The 17,269-nt window shown below is 32.4% G+C and overlaps 1 long non-coding RNA gene across 1 annotated transcript; it reads right to left on the reverse strand.

The window, feature by feature from the left end:
- Nucleotides 1-7,201: 7,201 nt before the first annotated feature.
- Nucleotides 7,202-16,154, reverse strand: LOC148270610 (uncharacterized). Its single transcript, XR_015825334.1, has 3 exons — nt 16,028-16,154; nt 7,413-7,482; nt 7,202-7,326 (listed from the first exon to the last, which is right to left on the reverse strand). It is a non-coding gene; the product is annotated as an uncharacterized LOC148270610 (long non-coding RNA).
- Between the last annotated feature and the right edge of the window lie 1,115 nt (nt 16,155-17,269).

Raw genomic sequence — 17,269 nt, forward strand, 5'->3', positions numbered from 1 at the left:
TCAAAGCACAAAAAAGGAGTGAGGCCCTGTATATGTGCGAACATTGCAATGCGCAATGTGGCTCTTCATATAGGCCAATGTTGGCAAAACTATCAAACAAAAATTACTTATTAAATTGTTAAAAATAAATATGGGATGTTTTAATTGATTTAACCCAGTATTATCATAATTATGACACTTTTAAGAAACCCTTCACAAAGTATGAAATTTCACAAAAATGGGCCGGGCACAGGGTAAATTCTATGTGTATTCGGCCGGTTCTCAAAGTGTTAATGCACTAAAGTACTCATGAAATGTAGGTACGTGTACGATAAAAGATACCCATAGCAAATTTTCTTCTCTAAACGAAAACCGGTATTTGAAAACATACCTCGATGACTTCTTCAATTTTTTCTTTTACTTTCGACTTTGTTTCTAAAATATCCTTTATGATTATTTCTTTTTTTTCCTTGATTCTTTGTCCTGTTATTGACTTCTGGTGTTTGAAATCTTTGACGAAATCTTCTCTTTTCTGTCTGAATTTGTTTTCGGTATCACGGAATTTTTCTTTGTTTTTATCTATTACATTTTGAAATAAGTCAGTCTGTTTTTGAAAATTGAAAACATGTTTCTTATCTTCAGTAGAATATGTTCGGCTTAAAATATTATTGTGGAAACTACATGAATATATTATTCCACTGGCCAGAATATTAGACTTAATCAATACCTTTACATTATCTCTTTTACTTAGAAAAGTAGAACTAGATATTCTATAGCACAGCATTCCTCGGAAGATACATTTTCTTGTTAAGTTATTCATTTTTGTTTAAAAATAGTGACAGATCGGTAACCTATATTCATACACACATATTATACCAGCAATTTTCTACGTATTTATTGTCATAATACTTTTTTTGATATATAGTAATTAACTATTAACTTATATTTACTCAACTTGAAGATATATTTATATTTTTGGGGTTGATTATTTTATTTTATAAACTAAAAAACTAGAGAAATAACGAGAAACCAGAAAGGGCAAAAAATGAAAAATAGTAATCGGTGATCAGTGTTGCCATCCTTTGTGTAGTAAAAATAAAAATAGGTAGCCACGGGTAAAATTTTTGGAAAGCAGATGAAAGGATTGAATAAATATGGATGTTCAAACATAGGCAGAAATATGAATGTAACACCGTTTGTAATGTGGCCACTTAAGCTAGGGTTTCCTAGGACAGCGGTGCCCGTATTTTAACGGCCGTAGTGAACGGTGATGCGGTGGATAACCGTCGTAACGGTGACTAGAGTGTGGTTTCCTAGGAAAACGGTGTTATCAACACCATTTAACACCGTTTCACTAGGAAACCACTTCGACTAGACGTTACGACGGCTGTCTACCGCATCACCGTTCACTACGGCCGTTAAAATACGGGCACCGCTGTCCTAGGAAACCCTAGTTTAAAACCACCCAACGACTGGTCAAAAGCTCTGTAAATGTCTAGACTTCGAAATTCCTTCTGACATTTTTTCCATCTATGTTATAATATAATATGTTAAAAAACTAAGTAGACCAACTGTTTGTGAGGGATAACGTTTAGGTATAGTTTCATAGCAATGCATGGGATAACTAGAACAAAAGCAATAATATGGATTTTAGAAAATATGTTTTAAAAAATGATAAGGTCGTTTTTTTTGTAGAGATCATAGACCATAAATTGGCAGAGAATATAGAACGCTACACCACTCTATTTTTACATACACGCATTCTCTTACGCGCATACTAATCATTTGTTTGCTTTTACGCCACGTCTTCTTGTTTTTTTTAAATATTTATTCACTCTACATATCCAAATTATCGAGAACACCATTTTTATTTTGTCCATAATGCTCGTCTCAATTTTGTATTCTGCGTGAATTTCAATATGCATACCTTTATCGTAGAAAGTATTACCTATTATACTTTTGCCTGAGAGATCTTGTTTTGACGGCATTCTGCTTATTGAATAAAATGATATTTGAAATCTGTATGGATGTAAAAATTAAAAAAAAATTCTCAGAAAAAAGTAATTTTCAAAACCACCAAAATTGTTTTTAATTACAATTTTTAGCTGCATGAAAACATTTTGACTGAAAACGGGTTGGTTGTCAGTTAGATCGCGATGTTTTTTTTTAATCTTATGAGGATTATAAGTTATAAATTTTCAGAAACGCTAAAAATACGGGTAAAGACATAAAAGTAGTTACCATTACAATTGCAATTCACTCAATTATCAGTTATTAAGGCACTTGCCTTAATAGATGACAAGATTTGAACGAATGTATAGTCACATCATCACTCTAATTTGTAAAACACGTAAGTCTAAAGGTAAAAAAATGTATTTCAGCCTTTTTTGTTGAGACTTCAAAAATAATTTAATTGAGTGCAAAACTTGTATATGTATTAAGACAGTGTTTTTTTAATTTTTTATATCAAAAAATTAAATTTCTACCTATGCCTAACTATTGTAACGAAAAAATATTTATGTTTACTTTTTTTGTATGAATGTATGGTAACTGAAGCCTCGTGCTGTGCCATTGTGCGTCAATTCCATTTTGACAGATAATTATACTGGCAACATCATACACCCAGCTGATAAAAACTAAAAAATAAAATTATAAAAATGACGTTTGTTGCGGTGACATCAGTGTCATAATAATTTGTGTTAGGATATTTTGTAAATACAAATAGTCTCGCGTTTAAGCTATTTTTGTCTATACCCTTCGATAGTTTATTTTGTATATAAAAGTTTTTTTTCAAAATAATATTAACTTCTCTATAAAAAAAAGTGATTATGGCCATCGCGATGTTGTTATAGTTATCAAAATTACAAATAAAAATATTGACAACAGTGAAATAAGAAAGCATGGAGGCTAAATATATTATATCATTATGTGACAGCGGGTCTGAGGAAGTTTTCGAAGTAAGTTTGTGTTTTGAAATATTTTTTCTTTGTTCTAATAAAAATAATACTCGTATATTGTATATGTAGTGATAACAAATTTAGCTGCTCTAATTTTTGTATATACTAACTTGTTATACAAAGAGTAAAGGTTATTTGAGATTATATCACGTTACTGTTTATTGTTTTCTCACTATGTACATCGCAGACTAATATTCAACCTTTATTATTTTAAGGAGCTGCTATCCTATCTGGAACCAACTTTAGCTGACCCCGATAATGAAGGCACTCCAATATTTTCAGAGGGGTGTATCGAATTTCTTAAAAACAGTATTAAAGTGAATCAATTAGCTACATTACAATACATTGAGCAATTAAAAGATTATAGTATTTTTAAATCTAAGAAAAATGTCACTATAATTGATAAAATTATTCTGGATGAAATCGAGTCATTATTAGATATGATAATAGACTGTGCCAATAATAACAAGAAATTTAGTACCGGACATCTTTACTCCATTTTACCATATCTAAATATTGATCCTTCGAATGAAGACAGAATTCTAAACAATGTTTTTCCAAAACTACATAAATTGATATTGGCCGGATATAATAGAGATACTTATTTAAGCCTGATGACCCGAGACAACAGCAATACCATTAAAATGTTCACGAAGCAAGAAATGCAATATCCAGTTCAGATTTTTTGGAATTTAGATCCAAATAAAATGGTGGATTTATGTTTCGGTTTCAACAAGCACTGGTTCTTAGAAATGATCCACAACAGTCAGAAAGTATTGACGGATAAAGGTGGAACTCCTCTTCACTCCACGACGTTCTTAAATAAAGTGTGGCAACTTGTTCTGATAAATATTATCAACACTTGTTACACCGACAACTTGGACATAACTTCCGACCTGACGACGCTAGAAAATCTTTTTTCAGTCTTAGAATATCAAAATTGCGAACAAACATTACTTCTGTATATTAACGAAATATATAGACAGTTAAAATTGATAAAATTCTGTATGAACAATTCTAAAAGAAAAGTTATATTCGGTTGGTGGGAGAAACTCCAAAATCATAGTGCCTTGTCCGTTATCTCTCAAAACTGCGATCTCTCGCAACTGGACTGGTTCAAAGTAAAACAAGCTCTCACCACTAATAATGACATGCTGCAGAGGGTTCAAGACCGGAAACACACATCCGAAGACAACTTTCAGTGGGATATTACGACATATAACGGATATTGCATATTGACATCCATCATAGATATTATTTTATTCGAGAGTGATGACAAGAAAGAATCAGAAACAGTTACTAATAAAATTGAAGAAGTAAAAAGTATGATTTCAAATTTGTACCCGATCGTCTATCGAATCGAAATTCTACAAAATATTTTTTCTACTTTGTTTTTACGATACGAATATTTTTCTAATGAAGAAAACACATCTAATCAGCAGGTGGCTTCTCACTCCGACAGCTCATATTTTATAATGAAGAACGTTCTTTCTAGACAATTCAGCGAATGCAGAGGATTTATTTGTAAACCTTCCACTGTCAAAGAAATCTTATCTTTAGTCAAATTTTCGCTTACTGAAATCCAAAGCAAAAAATCGGATCAACAAAGTGAGGCAAACCACGAAAGAGTTATAAAAATATTTATCAAAAATGTTTCAAACGCAATGTACAGATGGCAGCTTATTACCAGTCTTAAAATTGAGACACCTCCCAAACCTACGAGTATATCATGTTTATACAATTTTACCGAATTTAGTAGTGATGAAGAAGAGCTTAATCAGTGTTCCCCGCAGAAGAAAAAAATAAAAATAAGAAAACGACGATGTAAATCTGTAAATGAAGATGTGATCAAATTAACAGAAAAAGAAGGTAATCTCAAAACTTACGATATGTTCATCTATCAAAATCAAACAATGTACATAACATTAAATAGATTTTGTTAATTGAAGGTTCCGGATCAACGAAGAACTCTGCAGATGGACCAGATTTCATATCTCTTATGCTTTCACCGCCGAGTAGTTTGCTTTGTCTATGTTTGGAGGCTGGAGAATTTTCCAAAGCAAATAGAATCGTAGAGGTCAGTGTTTTATACTTACTCATTAAATAGTATGAAGAGCTAGTCTGATTCACATAAACTTGCCTTCATTTTGAAAACAATAATTAATATCTAAATTTATTGCAACAGAGAGGGAAAACATTTTTGCGAAGACAATATGGAAGTCTATGCATTTACTGAACTTATGACCTGTCATTGGCTAGTTTAAGTGGCCACTTAACACACTGTGTAACATTCATCAACAAATGGACGAGTGGAGGAAATGTGGTTGTTTAAACATAGACAAAATTTCTTCCATATTCCCTTCTCAAGAATGTTTCCCCTCTCTGTAGCAATAAATTTAGATCTTAATAACTCCCTCAGGAGGAAATCCAGGTCTGTCAAAGCCTGTCTACAAACATTTGGACATACTGTTGCCAATATTTTTCAAGGTTTTGATAAATAAGATAGTGAGAATAAGCCAAAGTCAAATAGTTTAATTTATTTGAATATTATTTGTGATTTTACAAAAACTAAATTTTAAATCTTATAATCTCTTAATTGAGCGATCCAGTCTTTTATATAAATTTATTTCACGTCTAGTTGGTTCGTACTTCATCTTTGTTTTATTTATGTAAATAATACCGGGGGGGCTTTTTGCATAATATTCCTTAACTTCATCAATTAGTATCTTCGGATAGCAAATATCGCAACAAAGACAGCAACCGCACCATCCTAAAAACAAGGATATTTTTTTAAAACCTGCAAGATTTGTGATCTTCAAAAAATTGACTGAAAGTAGGTTATTTTCAACCTTTGTAGCACCAGCACAACGCACATAAGATGACTAAAACCAAAATTGTTATTCCGACGCTTTTCATAAATTTGGGTAGTGAAATCTTGATGTGAATGTGATCTTTCAATAAACATATGGCATAATCCATTCCAACTTTTCCCAAACAATTGTTGGCCTTTCTTTCTAAATGGATCATTTTTGTTGATTTCTCTGTAACCAATAAATTTGTAATGATCATGATACAGTTTTGGAAATCTTTCAAGTCAAATTAGAGTTAACATAAAAACAATTACTGAATTAAAATTTACCAACAGCTTGTATAATTATATTATTGATTGAATCGGCATTAACTTTGTAGAAAAACATGATTAAATATTTAATTAATAAAATACTTTTTTTAGAACACTTGAATTTATTTCAATACACTACTAGTTTAGGAAGGCACAGTTTTTTCCATCTACCGGTGTCATATTTATTTATATAATATATATATATATATTTATATTATAATTGCTTTCCGAAACTAGTAGTGCATTGAAATAAACTCAAGTGGTCTAAAAACAAAGTGTTTTATTAATTATATATTAATGCTTGTATAAAATTAATTTTTAATTTGAAATTTGATTTGAAAGATTTATTGGCTATTGCCATAAAATAAAAATTAGATGCATAAACATAACGGCATGAATGCTGTTTTCAATCATTTTAAAATTCAAATGCTTTCTTACTTAAAATATTATAAGTTACAATTTTTTAATAATCCAGTAAGACACTACCTTGATGATCCAGCGGACTTTCTGACTGTCCTAGATCTGAATTTTATTTAGTTTTTTTCTCATTTTCGTGCTGTTTCTTTCCTGCCATACACTAAATAAAAACAAATGCTTATATATCTATAACAGCGATCGGCAATTGGCGTGCAAAGTGCTCTCTTCTGCCCCTTTGGGTTCCTTTTTAGTTCCTGAACGGACCACAGCAGTACATGCAGCCCGGCCGTCGATCAAGGATTTCACTTTATTTTTTCGTAAATCAGAATGTTCAGAGTAACAAGTTTTGTAGTCGGCATATATTGTATTAAATATTAGTTTTTAATTGTATTCTCAGCAATTCTTAAATTGCATATTGGGCACATTGGTTTTTAATCAGTTGTGTTTGGCTCACACGTGCATGAGTGACATCGACGGTCACGTGGCCCCTAAAAATAACTGACATATTCATACGGCCCGCCTCCAAAACGAATTGCCGACCGCTGATCTAGAATATTCTTAAATATCTCTGATCTGATATATTTTTTTAAGTTTTACAATGTTGACTTTATTACATACTTTATGAATAATACAAATAATTTTTTAAGATGATTTTATTACTCCAACTATACGATACACATATTTCCTTACTTTCTGTTGATTTTTACCTGCATTTGTTGTATGTTCTTGAGATTCCAAACCATCAAAATATGTTTTACTTAGATGAAAATAATCATAATACAATTCATAATTATTATTTTCTCTAGAAATATTTTTATTTCTTTTGAGTCTTGTTGAATCCATTGTCCCCATCTATTAGAAGGAAAATATATATATATATATATTAAAAAATATTTTAAACAAAGTTTTTATTCAACATTATAAGCCATATATCATACCTGAGAAAGAATAATAAGTAAATTCAATAGAAAATGTAAGATCATGCTTAATCTTTTGTGTAGGATGTATCTGAAATAAAATTTAATTTTGTTATTATTGTAAAAATAAATTTTATGTACCCTGATAGTAAACATTTTTTTTGCTTTTAGATTTATGACATGGGTGATAGTGAAGGATGTGTGGAAGTATCTTACACTGAAAGATTTATAGCTACGGCCACGCAAGTAAGAAACAGTGTCGTGTTTGGTGATGCTAACATGAAGAGCAATATTCATCAAATAGAAATTCTGACCGGAATGTCCGTAGTGTCTGCTGCCGTAGTAAGCCTAGTGGAAAGTTTCCTATCCACAAATCGTGCTCCGTATAACTATCAAATATCTGAGTTGGTTCAGACATATCCGCAACTTCAGCTATATGATCACAGGAACTCGACACTCATATCCATAATAGATCTTCTTCTATCGACTGGAATAGACAGTAATATTACTTATGGAATTTTGAATGTCGTAGAAAAGAAATGCCAAGACTTTAATGTGTCCACTGATTTAGATTCCAAACAATGTGATTTTCTTGTTTTTATAAAAAATATGATAAATATAGTCTATGATGTTTATCAGGATTCAAATTCATACGCAAGAAAAATGGGAATATGCGATATTGTAAGGTGCGACAAGATTCCTCTGAACTATAAATCGTACACCTCACAAAAAGATTTTCTCAATAAAATATCGCAATTTTGCTCATCTTTAACAACTTCAAAGCAAAAATCAGAAGAGACAATAGAATCGATTAATATTTCTGAAGACATACTCGCAAATAACTATAAATTTCTATTAACTTTTGTTCCATATTCTGGTAAAGATGTTTTTGATGTCTATGGATCTAATAATAGTGGAATCATAAAGAATTGCGACTATTTAAAATCATTTCATAACTATTTAAAAAATGTGTCTCAGCTTATGAATTTTAACCAGTCTATTGAAGTAGATATTGAAGAAGCTGAGGTCAATTTAAATGTGCTGAATCTCTATTTACATAATATTATCGGAGACTTGATATTTGAAAAAAACATCTCCATTGAAAGCATCGAGCCGATATGCAAATGTTTGGGAATTAATTTAACCCATAAAGTAGTTTTAAATTGCTGCCCATCAGTGTCTTGTACCATGACAAATACCTCTGAAGTATATCAACAAAAATTTAAAGAACTGATCGACTTGGTCACCATTTCTGACCCAAATGCTATCGAATCAGACGCTGATTTTGGAATATCTGATATAACGAGTGTATGCCGTAAACCAAACAAGGCAGTTATCACATATATTCTCATTCATAATTGGGTTATTGCCAATATTGTCAAGAAAATTCATTCTGATTCTTCTGAATATATATTACAACAAAGCCTCGATGCTCGAACAAAGTATTTAGATTTTTACCTAGGAGAAGAAAAATTTGATGTGTTAAAAAACATGTATCATAAAAATAAACCTTTAGCTGCCATCCAAACATTTTACGATTTCAATCTGGTATTTGACTACCTCAATCATCTCTTGGCATCTGGAAAGTTAAGAAGCAGTTTGAACGTCATTGACGCAATGTCTGAACAGCAAATTTTCGCAAATCCTTTTTTAAACAACTTGAAGGATCAAATCCTTCTAAAACTCTGTGTGCGGGATGATAGCGAAGACAACTCAAAGTACTTTCTACGAATCTCAGATACTGAATTGCAGTCAGTTAATTTACTACCAAATTTAGTCAACTGGCCTTATCACGGAGCTACCGAAATCTTACAATACTTTAGCCACAGCAAAGTGACAGTAAATGAGGTAGTGAAGGAAGATTGTCAAAAGTGGCTCACTGATATTTCAGTGTATCAAGAGGTATTCTTTGACTATTCTGCACGATTAATCAAATTAGATTCCAAAAATGAATATATTAAAATTTTTATGACACATGTTTGTTTTTAGATATCACAGTTCTTTCCAGAAAGCACTTGGTCATCTATATATTCACTTTCTGTAGAAGATCCAGAATCGGTATTACAAACTCTAATGGATTCTCAGCAGGTATTTGAAATATTTTTTGTTTGTGTTATATTTTTATTTATGTAATTTCACATGTTTAATCTCCTCCTTTTTTCTTTTCAGTTTAAATTATGTCTTACTTGGACAGATTTGCATCAAGTTTCTGTTAATATAAAGAATTTAGTAATCCATAGTTATTTAAAACAGTGGCTAGAATCGCCCAGCAACCGATCACCCGATGAACTCAACACTCTGCTATGTGAAATACCGACCCAACAAGCTGTAACACTCTGTACTGACATGATGTTTAAAGTGAGGGATTTGTCAGTGTTGAAAGCGATAGTCGACTTCTTAGTTCACAATACTTACGATGGAATCCAATTTGAGAACATTAAAATTGGTATAGAATTACTGTCAGCAATGGAATCACAAGAAAAAGTGTACTTTTGGAATATAATTGACAAGCCCTTGCTAATTATAGAGCAATATCTAATGAATGCTAAATTAGAAAAATTAGCAAAACTAATAGAAAAAATCCATCCCCAGCTAAAGAATGACCCTCTCGGTGAAAACATATTTTACAATATTTCTTTGATTAATTCGATAACTATATCTGTCAATGCAGTGGACGCTCTTTTAAAAATATACGCATCAAAAGCTGTTGACCTCAAATCCACCAAATCCTTTAGACTCAACCAGCTTTCGAGCAAACCAGAAGAAATGTTCCTGCAATCTTTGGATTCCATTAACATGATCGGCGAATCGGCAACTTTTGTTATGCCTGAGGAAGTACCTCCGAGGGAAGAGTGGGTTCCCGACAATCATACAGATCGTTGTATGTCTTGTGAAACTACTATTTTTTCCATTCTAATACGAAGACATCACTGTAGAAGATGTGGAAGACTAGTTTGTTATTCATGCTCCAGGCACAAATTACAGGTATACATGTACACCGTGTTTCAGGGCAGACTGTAAAACTTCAGAGGAACATTCCTCATAATTATTAAATGGAGACAATCATTAATGTCACAGACTAGCATCCCTTCCACAAACCCCTACCCAGCCCCATCCTAGGTCCGCATCCAGAGTGTATCACTTCGTTGGTCAAATATGTTTTTAATCTTAATTAAATAATAAAATAAAAAAACGCGTTCTTCTAAAAAATTCATTGAGATATCTTTAAAAATACACCATAAAACATTTGCCTCTAAAGTTTTGCAATATGGCCCTGAAAAACCGTGTATACATACAACATAATATTTTTTACATCAATGAAACGGTGAAAAGGATTTGAGGTGAAGCTATAGGGAATAAAATATATATTTTATTTATTTAACAAACAAACCATCACGTCTTTCGGTAGGGGTAAGCAGAGAGGATAGAACCCCATATCACTATCTTTGCATACAGACCTCGCTTCCTCTACATTTATACATCTTTTCCTGCATCCAATTACTCTGACTTTTGATATTTCCATCATGAAGCATTTGTTGAATTTGGTCATGCCGTGTCTTTCATCACTCTCTCCCTTTTCAATATCTTTTTAAGTATTTCTACCCCTAGTAAGCATATTTCACAGATACACAAATTCCTCTACCTGTTTTAGGATAATGCCATTCACAGTGATCTCATATTTAGTCATACTTTCATTTCTGTCAAAAATCATCACATTTGATTTATCAATATTCATGAGCGATATAAGTAATCCCCAAACAGAATGAGCTATTTGAAATAAAAAATATATACATGTCGTTCAGTGGTTTAAAAAAAAATAAAAAATTAACATACTGTTAAACTAAGCCAAATATTTTTAAAAAAAAATTATCTATCGTATTATCAGCGCTATGATTTTTTAATGTTTTGTTTTTCTGAAATTATTCCACGTGTGACATCTCAAGTTCTCTTCCGCTTCTTCTCGGTCAGTTCTGCCGATTGGTCCGTTGACGTACTGTAAACTGGAAATCTTTCACAACTCTCATATCATTGGTTGATTCATATGAACTAGTGACGTCGTTCAAAGTAGTTCGTTTTTATCAAAATATTTTTTAATATTCATTTGTACATTTTCAAGAAACTTTGCCATACAATTTAATGCTCTAATTTTTACCGCATGCCAGAAAACATTTTTGTATCCAATTTCCCGTAGGGCTGAAGTTCCTCATTGTGCAATTAACTTTTTAATGAGATTCCAATTCTCTCTATTATTTCAAAAGCAATAAAATCTGGCTTTCATTAATCCGTATAAGTGAAGTTTAACTGTAATTTTTTCTTTACAAATATTCAAAATGTATTTACAAATTCACACTAATTATAATTTTGCCGTTTTTGTTCCTTTATTATATCAGAATGGTGAATTGTTGACTTTTAAATGTTACTAAAAAATTTCCTTCAATTTTAAGAATCATACTAGGAGAGTACTCTTCCAATCGATGGATCTTACAGTACAGTGGATGTTCATATTATTGTTATAAATTATTGTGGTAAATGTTGATACTAATTTTCAGATAAATGGATTATACAAAGACATCATGGTTCGTGTATGTAACGATTGTTACGTTCAAACAATGAGTAAATCAGAAAATTCCATCCGCAATGATAAATCCGTAACACAAATCGGCAGCGGATCGACATACAGTGATGGAACATCCATGGAATGGTGCTTGACCGCGGACCTGAAGCGTAATGAGGAAGTTCGGAAAGAATTTGTTTATGAATTTTCTCCAAATGTAACTCTTTGTTTGACCATTATGAAAATGCACTCTATTAATTCCGACTATCCGAGGTGATTTTATTTAATATTTTTTTATATTATTTATTGTCACTGCATTACTATTCTTGAAGTCCTTTTAATTTAAGCCAATTGTGTGCGAAGATCTGTCGAATGAAATGCCATAGTTTGTATTTTTATATTCACTATCCAGGTTCTTCCTGTATTAAGTCAATGTTTCATATATTTGTAATCTCACTATTCAGGCTATTTAATATTAGATCAATGTTTCATATTTTTCTGATCTCCCTGTTCAAGTTATTCTTGGATCAGGTCAATGTTTTATATATATCTGATCTCCTTGTCCAAATTCCCCTTGGATTTGATCAATGTTTCATATATTTCTAATCTCACTATTTAAGTCATCCTACCATTAGATTTATGTTTCATGTATTTCTTATCTCTATCCAACTTTCTCCTGGATTGAGTCAATATTTCATGTCTACCTGTTTTATTTCTAAATTATCTGTTTAACTTCCTTTTCGATCAATGTTTCGTTTACTTCTGGTTTTGCTATCCAGGTCCCTTCCGGATTAGGTCAATTTTTCATATATTTCCAATCTACCTATCCAAATTGCATATTCCTAAATACCAGATGAATTATTAATTCAGGATGCTTCGGTATCACTCGAAAATATGTCTCCCGTTCGGGATGTTTCAAAATCACTCGCGCTGGTTATTAATTAGCACTGTTCAGTTTCGTGATTTCAAAAAATCGCCCCTGAGTAGCGCCTACTAACATTAATTAACATAAATATTCTCGTTTTGACTGTTGTATCTCGGCTTCGCCATAAATGTCTTATAAAGTAATTCGATTTGTTTCGGTTACTACTGGAGCGGAATGCGTCAGGTATCTCCATCTGACTCTTCTTCAATTGGATTCCGAAACATCCCAAACCAGTATTTACGAGTATGCATTCAAGTTTCTCTTATACTTGGTCAATGTTTTAAATATTTTCGGTCTCATCCAGGTTCCTCCTGGATTATGTAAATGTTTATATATCTCTGGTCTTCCTGTCCAGGTTCCTCCTGGCCCGGAGCGCGGAGCTGCTGCGCCAGGCTGCGGGCGGCGGCGGCGCCGAGGGCCGCGAGCTGCTGCGCATGCGGCGCGCGCTGCTGCTGTGCTGTGCCGTGCTGTACTCGCGCCCCGAGACGGCCGCTGCCGCCGCCGCCGCCGACGCGCCGCTGGCCCACACCGAGAGGCAGCTCGCCGCCACCGACGCTCTTGCGCTCTTGCTCACTCACGGCTGCCATGATCTCCTGCCCGATGTGAAGAAGAAGCCTAAAGATATTGTGGACAGTAAGTTAAGATTTTATTAAAAATTATTTTGTTATTACAATTTTTCCTATACTAAAGGTGAATAATAAATGACCTCTTATTCATTTTCAAATTAATAAATATTATGATTGATTCCTCTGATAAGATTTTGTACATGTAATTTCAACTACATGTGTGATACTTTTTCAATGTTGGTAAAAACACCAATTAGATACTTACATATTGTCATAAATGTAATCCAATCCCGACGCCCGGCGCATCTTCGCACGGTTCTTTAATTTAACCGCCATTTGGATTTTATTACTCAGATTCTTATTTCGAAAAATTGACAATATTTTTATTCGGTATGTTCGAAAAGCAGCTCGTAATAAAAGCGAATAAATGTATTGAGAAAACCTTAAACTAATGTTTCCTCATTACATCTGAGATCTCGCTATTTTCGTGAGCATTATAACTAAATTCCACTGTATAAAAATGTGAATTTTGTAACTTTGTATTTATTTTTTTATTGGATAGTTTTAACAATAAAATTAAAATTCAAAGCTGAGGAAATATAATTTTAACGATTGTTTAACTCACTGTAGCTGGCTGTATCAGGCGTCTTCTCGAATCCGAGAAATGGGAACTTGCTCTAGAAATATCTACTAAATTTGGGATGTCGTGTAATGGAGTATTGGCAGCTTGGGGAAAGGCGTGTCTCAGGGCCGGTTGCTTCCAGTTAGCCAGGCAGAAGTTTGCCTTGTGCTTTAAAAGCTCCCCATCACACACTTCTTCATTCCTGACGGAAGATGCCGACAGTTTAAAGGAAGGCCCTTACAACAAAGCTGTTATGAGAGTCAGGAAAATGGAAATCAGCATGTCCAGTAGCAATCTCGACGTATCAAGGAACAGAAGCAATCCCGCTCTATTGGATGAAATCATAACGCTATTGGAAAGCATCAATTATCCTATGAACAACCAGATTATCAAGAAAGCAGAGGCTATCAAAGTAAGGAAAAAAATCCATTTGTTTTTATATTTCTTGTGTATTGAATTATGTTTTTTACATGTCAATCTCTCTTCAAGTTTAAAAAAAGACCAAGACGATCTGGTAAACAGCGAATAGTTTGCTTTAAATTGCCAAGCTAAATAAATGAGATGTCAGTTTTCTACTGTGCAACACTGTTACTCTTATATTGTAATAAACTATTATTACTACTATTGTATGACATATTTTATAGCAAATATGAATAAAAAACATTGGAACACATGTGTGTGTATAAAGTAGTTAAATATACATGTTTTTTAATTGACAACAACCCTCTTCAAAATGGTGGCAAGAAAAATATGAAATCTGACATTGGCCTTTCTAGATCCAAGCCACAAAATAAATACATTTTTTGGTTTTACACATATTTTGTGGTATGTTTGTGTTACAGCCGTTTCGCTTAATAAGAGCATTATCAAACTCGTATAAAGTCAACAATGTTTCGAGTTTGTCTAAAGTTTTGACTGGATTTCACCCCTAAAATAATTCAAAATTTTTTTGGGCGTTGCCTAGTAGGTGAAATAATTCATTCATAAGATTCTCACCCACATCAGTAAAGCTTTCAGCTCTAAACTTCACAAAAATCACCAGATGGAATAATTGAGACCTAGACTTTCATATTACCTTTTCTAAAAACGTTCTCCATCTCTGTTGTAAAATGTAAATTTCCTTTGTAAAACGTATTTCTATCTCACAATAGGTTAAGTAATAGCTGTTTTATTTTTAAAGAAGGTATTTTCATTATTAATATTATTTTCAGAGTACCTACAACAACTATTCAATTCTACACAAGTCAGCAAAGAAAGTAGTTTCAACAGAACCCGCACTTAATATTATGCACGCACTCGCTACTATCAATAAAATCAAGCACGGAGACTTCAGCGACTTTTCTACAGCATCGCAATATTCAAAGAAAATCAACCCCGCAAATATTCTCAAAAAACAAACCAATGCAGAAAGGGCTCCCTTGAAACAAAAACTTGACCCTTTCTTTTACAGCGAGTGCCTTTACTACCTTACAGCTTATGGCTCCCATGGGGCAATTATTGATTTTTATCTTAAGTTTCATAACACAAAAGAAGCCTTGAAGTACTGTGAAGAGAATGCAGTAGAGAAAGAAACATTCACAGAGATCATTTTTGTACCGTACTTAAAAAACGATAAAATCAATGAATTATTGACATGCATGAGTGAAATTGACAGCACGTGGGCTCTTTGGACGGTAAGGAATAAAACATACATAATATCATACTAATTTTCACTTTTTTGTCTACTATTTTCATGCAGACATTTAAAAAATGTCAAATGGTAATATTTTATTTATAAGAATACTTATTTAACTCTTCACAGGGCACATAAATTGTGTTGATTTATGTCTTGCAAACATAATAAAATATTTAGGTTCTTTTTTAAAATAACCTATTGCATTTGAAAAAACTGAGTGGAAATTGATCTATCAGTGTATGCTATTACAATACTCTTGTGCATGATATGAAATATTAATAGAAAATAAACACCTCAATTCTGGTAGTATATTTATGTACCACTTTGTTCTAGGTGCCCTAAAAAGGGTTACAATAAATAAGAATGTCTGTACTTAGTTTTATTCAATAATTATTTAACATTACTCATAATTGAAAAATTTGACACTCTAACCGAAGCACTTCTATTTTTTGAATAATACGTACTTTGAAAATAGAACAGTAATTTATTTAAACAAACTATTACGCCATTTCCTCATAGGGCTAGACAAAGAGGATAGAATGGCATATCACTCTGTCTTCTTCTTTGATTCTTCTATATTCATACATCTCATGCAGGCAAGCTGTAAAATTTAATGAATTTATTTTTTAAATGAAGTACCTTTCATGGTTTTGAAACATAATAATGTAAAATTATCATATAAAATTTTCGACGCCCCTTAAGTAACAACACCACATAACGCATAAGTCATTTTTTAATATTTTTACATGACGGCGATAAAAACCGCTTATTTTGTTGCATTGTAAAGGAATTAGAATTAGAGTTATTAATGGAGAAACATATCATTTTAAGGGGTAATTTAGTTAAGCTTTTTATTATTGTTCTGTAAAAATAAAATAAAAATTGACATTCAATACATTTTTGAAAATCGCATTCCCAACTAAAGTGCACCCCTGTTGGTGAGAAGAGCAGAGTTTTGACATTTGTAAAAATAGTTCTATATTTGAATATGAATTATATTTAGATTTGGAATTCAATCATAAACAAGTACCTAGGTTCCTACTTATCAACGAAAAGTTGCACCATCTTTTCAGGCATTTGGGTTTCCAAATTAAATATCCAGCTCACATCAAAACCGGCTAGCGGTTAAAGATCGACTAAATACGTGTTGGCTATGACTGAGCGTTTGGGTATGAGTTATGTGTCATAATTTTAAAGGGCTCAGGGTGCGTCTATTGATGGTTTTATCTAAGAAAACCTAACCTGTTTCTTTGGTTACGTAAAAGCATCATGAAGCTAACTTTGTAAGTATACTTAATAACGTTTTATCTTGAGAGGAAACGCGGTCTGACTTTTCTTCGTACAAACGTATTTTCACCCTGGATTATGGCACTATAATATTTACCATCTATATAGAAATCTCCATTGAAGGAGTTACTGAGATATTAGGTATATTCTAGTTTTTTTTATAGTTTTAAAGCTGATTTTATATATTAATGTTGATTTATGTTTCAAGCATTGTAATAAAAAAATAAATTAACACACCAGATACAAAT

Source organism: Micrasema longulum, unplaced genomic scaffold (assembly GCF_059751315.1).
Source record: "Micrasema longulum isolate JH-2025_06_02 unplaced genomic scaffold, ASM5975131v1 h1tg003690l, whole genome shotgun sequence".
NCBI lineage: Eukaryota > Metazoa > Arthropoda > Insecta > Trichoptera > Brachycentridae > Micrasema > Micrasema longulum.